The sequence below is a fragment of the Triplophysa dalaica genome, chromosome 10 (assembly GCF_015846415.1).
Source record: "Triplophysa dalaica isolate WHDGS20190420 chromosome 10, ASM1584641v1, whole genome shotgun sequence".
NCBI classification, from domain to species: Eukaryota; Metazoa; Chordata; class Actinopteri; order Cypriniformes; family Nemacheilidae; genus Triplophysa; species Triplophysa dalaica.
This window is the reverse complement of record NC_079551.1, coordinates 4,854,887-4,860,245: the sequence shown is the minus strand read 5'-3', so window position 1 is coordinate 4,860,245 and position 5,359 is coordinate 4,854,887. Positions and strand designations below refer to the sequence as shown.

At 35.8% G+C, this 5,359-nt stretch overlaps 1 pseudogene; it reads right to left on the bottom strand.

The window, feature by feature from the left end:
- Window positions 1–405: 405 nt before the first annotated feature.
- LOC130429901 (CD48 antigen-like) lies at window positions 406–3,344 on the bottom strand (annotated as a pseudogene).
- Between the last annotated feature and the right edge of the window lie 2,015 nt (window positions 3,345–5,359).

Here is a 5,359-nt window from a genome sequence, read left to right as displayed (position 1 = left end):
GCCTACTGGCGCTTTCAATACTTAATTTCTTTCAGGCAAATAGTGCAAAACAATATGCAAACGGTGGCAAGGAACCCAAAACTCCAATCGAGAAAAAAGAAATAAATTTACGAATAAGGTAAATTATAGATTTAAGATTATCATTAACAATCTAATAGCATTTGAAGTGTTGTAGAAAAATCGTGTCAAGATAGACGTCAAAATAGAATATCAAACAGACGTCTCCGTGAAAGAATCTTTTAAGAAACATACATCACTTGGTGTTTTTGACCCCTGAAACATCTAAAGTGCTGAATGCATAGATTGCAGATTATAAAATACATCAGAATACATAGATTCTAGGTAAAGTGCAGAATGGATAGACAACTAGCAACATTAAAGCCTACTGTAGCTAACAATGATACGTTATACTGTATTTAAGATAAAATCTCTGCTACTATTGACATTAAACGACATGGAGTTCTGTGATGATGATAATGCTTGATCTAGCAGATGAGTCTCCATGTGAAGTCTGTTGGTCGGGCTGTCCGCTCCAGGAACCCCTGTTAGATTAAATTTCTCTTTCAAATGTCCAAAATCAGATAATAACATTGAAAAAATGATCCAATGGTTTAAAATGTACTATAAAGAGGTAAAACATTACCAGAGTACTGTGGGAGAATGTAATCGGGCACATCTTGATCTCTGTTGGCATCTGTTGAACACACAAATTGTCATCATAACAGCTGTTATCTAACGCTGTCTGACTGACAAATGGACATTTATTTATTTATTTAGTATTTATCTGCATAGGATCTTACATGTTTTCAGTTTGCCTTATTATTTGTTTTAGATCTACAGGATATTACATTTTATATCTCATCAATATAGTACAGGAATTTTTGGCATTAACTACTACTTTTGGTTTTACATTTCTAATCACTTTAGTGCATACACCCACCAAGGATCTATATGCTTATAGTTTCAAGTATCCTGTAAAAAAGACATATCAGCTGTAGGCTATACTTGCCCGCATGTGTTGGTTGCTTGAAGTATATTATTAAAGCAAGAAGTGTCACAACACAAATAATTATAAAAATAACACCTAAAATAAATTTTGTGTTATCCTTATCAGATTGCTGGCTGTCATCTGTAACACACAAACAGTTATTAGTTTAATTGACTCCTGGCAGATTTTCAACCAAAGTAAATATGCTCAATTGAATTTTGACAACATATCCCCCTTAAGTTTCCATCGCTGGGTGTCGCTAGCTAAAGTTTTTTAAATACTCATACTTTGATTCCCGTTAAGGGTTTTGTAATTGTTCAATCCACATAAGCATTAGAGGCTGGGTTTCCTCCTTTATATAAAGATGTGTGCACAAATGCTCGAAACTGGCTTTGTAAGCAAATAAAAATAATTTTTTGGGTCGATCGATGCATCGCAATGTTGTGAAGCATTCAAAGGGTATTATAACCATCACCTCACCAAAAGGTAGCTTTCACCCATGATAATGGATGTAATGAAAGTGGGACCCGAAACACAACTCATGAGATGTCTTTCTGATAATAGCAAGGAAAGGTAAGTATAAATATGCAATGTATTTCTATAATCGTATATCCCCCAAACACTGAGGATGCACTGTAAACCCAAATTTTCAAAATAATCAAACAGATTATGTCAGTTGAACTTAATTTTATAAACAAAACTACATTTTGTGAGCAGCAACTGTGAAAACGTCAGTTCTAAGATCAGTCTCTTCTAGCTCATTTTGGTTTGTACTGTATATATGTCAAGGTGTTTGATTTATGCATATGAAGACAAATAAATATGTAAAATAAAGAAAATTTGTGAACTTAAAAATGCAATTTTGGTGTACTTGTGTAAGTTCTGTCTACTTCATTTTTATAAAAAGGATCAATTAAATATTTAAATCACACTTGCTTAGATTTGGTAAGAACTTAGAACTCAAATCAAAATTTGTAATCAAAATTTAAAAGTTCCATTATTTAAACCAAGAACCTCCAAAACTCAAAAATTGTAATGTTTAAATATTGCCAACTTATCCGGGTTTACAGTGTGCCTACCTGACGAACCCAGTGAAACCTTGGACCATTTGTGCACACAAGGGAATGGTTGCAAAAAGTGGAATCGGACATGCCAAGCGCACTTGCGCTATGTGCTTAAGACCATGCACTTAGATCGTAGAAATAGGCCCCCTTATTTAAGTTGCGCAAATTATCATCTTCGTTTTGTTTTTTAGAGGGAAAATTTCAACTCAATAATGAAATACAAAATGACAAAATATACAAAATATATATCAAAATGAGAATATACATGTCAGCTTAATGACTTTACGTTGATATCAACAACTGTCATACCACAGAGTTCATTGGTGTTGAGATGTTGTGTGTGATTTGTGATGGGATTGTTGATAACACAGCTGTATGTGTTTGTATCGTGATATTACACCTCCAGAGGTAGAGAGAGTCTGATGTTGAGATCAGACACACTGATGCTGGACAATAAACTGTTTCCTTTGTACCAGGAGAGACTCACATGTGACACATTCATCACTGAACACAACAACACACATTTTGACACAGAACCTCTGGTGAACACAGGGACAGGCAGATGAGCTATAAAAACCAAAGAGAAGCATGATAGTAAGAAATATTATTTAAAGATGTTTCTCATAGTTTTAATGTTGTATGGATTACATATGAGCTTCAAAAATGGGTTGCTATTTAATGTCATTACAAAGTAAGGAAGGACCAGGGGATTTTAGATTAAAGAAACAATGTAATCTATTTTAATGGGAGAGTAAGGGAGGGTAAAACAAGGAAAAGTTCATATTTGGGTAAACTACTTCAAATCTATAGATTGTAAAGAAACATTTGTGATTTTGTTTAAATAAAACAAAAAATGTTGAGGAAGCTCACCATACACAGTAACATTGAATCTCATTGTGTGTGAATTTCCCCTGCTGTTCCTCTGTAGTTTATAAAGACCTGTGTCTGTGCTTCGGATGTTTGTAATGGTGAGAGATCCAGTCTTACTGTCCAGCTGTAGTTTATTGTTGAATCGCCTGTCTTGTACATAAAAATAGCTTGAGTTGGCGTTTGTATAGATTTCAGCTATAAGAGTCCCTTGAGGAACAAACTTCCACAGTATCTGATCATCTGCCTGTAATTCAGTAACATCAGTGTGTAGAGTGACATTTTCTCCTTCTATCGCTGACACAGACTTCACTTCATCTTCATAAACACTAAACACACCTGAAACACACAAGAATGACAAACAGTAAGTCCAAGCTACTAAACATTTTTATTTTCATGTCACAACACATTTTGGAATCACCCATTATTCTTGCTAGAATTTGAAAAAGGTGAAGCACTTGGAAAAACTGGATGGCATCAGATTACTTTAAAGCAGTTTTTGGCTTGTCAATGTCAATTAAAATTAAAGTTTGCTGATGTCCTCATATTTCCATAATTCGTTTTTTCCCCCATAAAATCACAAGTCAACCTTCGTGTTGGTCACTGGGGTTTCTAAAACCAAGCCATTAAAAAGTATAAAAAACACTTCTCAACATAGTTGTTGCTATTTAAACATTCAAAAAGTACACAGTTTTTTTACAAGTTCTTGAAAAACTGTGAATTTGGAATTACATGGTTTTAGAAGGACAGCGAAGATATGATGTATGATGCATATTGGTGATTTTTCACTGTATAAATGTCAGGGAATGGGTTGAGGGGAAGAACACAGATGCAGGCAGACGATGATGGGGTCAACACAACATAGATTTTAATAATAAAATAAGAACAAAACCCACGATGGGGAAAACTGAACTTAGGTGGAGTACAAAAACAAAGACTTCCCACGAGGGGGCATAAAACAAAAGATAATATACTTTAAAGCTCCAGTATGTAATAATTTTGTAATAAAATTTCAGAAAATAACTTGCACAGTGTGATATATTTCCTCCAGTTGTGTACTTACAATATTTCAAAAGTCCCTAAAGATTTTTTATTTCAGAGAAATTCCGATTTTAAATAACTGGCCGTCCCGGAAAAGAAATGTCGCCTCTCAGTGACGCAATGTCCGCTCTATACTTTGTTCCGGTGTAGACCAGAATATAACATGGTCAAATGCGGAAGTGGTTGTTATGGATCACGATTACTCTTTGGCGAGTATTGAAGTGCCAGTAAAACGGAAGCGTCCATATTTGGATACACGCAGACTGTGTGACAAACGGAGGAATAAAACCAGGATAAATATCGGCCAGGCGTTTTCGAGATGGAGAGAGCTGCGCGACAATCTTGGACTTGACAGAGACTCTGCTCTCGCGAGTGTATTGATAGACAGGTAAGCAAATCAATTATTTATTTTGTTATTGTACAAGTAACGTAATAGTTACAGTAAAGATGATTTTAATAGATATGAATTACACCACATGACTGTACATTCTGTCACTGTAGCACAGGGCTCTCAAGTTTTGAAGACAGGCAAGAGTGACACTCCCCCCAACCCCCCCCCCCAGGAAGAAAATATCTGACACATGACACTGACAATTTAACCAAATACAAAGTGTTTATTCAATTTCCATTTATAAAATTTGTCTTCTGACACCTTAGCCATCTCCTCCACCGTCTCTTCCTCTTCCACCTGCACTGTCTCTTCATCTTCCACCTGCACTGTCTCATCATCTTCCACCTGCACTGTCTCATCATCTTCCACCTGCACTGTCTCCTCCTCTGTCTCCTCCCCTAATGTGCCTACCATTTTCGCCACCTTCTCTGGGCCAGCATCCTGTAACCTGCTCTTTTTGGGGGGCTTTCCTCTCAGGGTGAATGAAAGGATGCTTAGTTGCCTTTTAAGACAGATGCAAAGATTAATGCATCCATGGCCAGGATTATATAATTATAAAATATGACATGATTTTAAAAGTGACCTATAACATCGACTATTCAATGCACTTTAATTAATTTAGTGCTAATAAAATTATTAAGCCTATTGGAGAGAGATATATTTATAATGTGACAATATGTCAGTCATCGTGTGATAACGAAAATATGACTAGGCCTAGACTAACGTTACTTGTTTTGAGCAGATGTTGTCAGTGAACAGGCTGTAAAACTGTTGGCTAAGTAACAGACACTCATGAAAAACTGATGCTAATTATCAGGGAAATATTCTCTAACAGCAGTCAAGTTGTCATTGTTTGTGTCAATTATGTTGTGAATTTGTTGTAACAGGAGATCATTACTTACTTTGTGCTCAAAGTGATGCTCGGAGGTCCAGTGGTTTCCTCTGTGGGTGAACGAGGAAGATGGTGAACAATTCCAGGATGCTTTTTTTTCATTGGTTGTTGTGTTA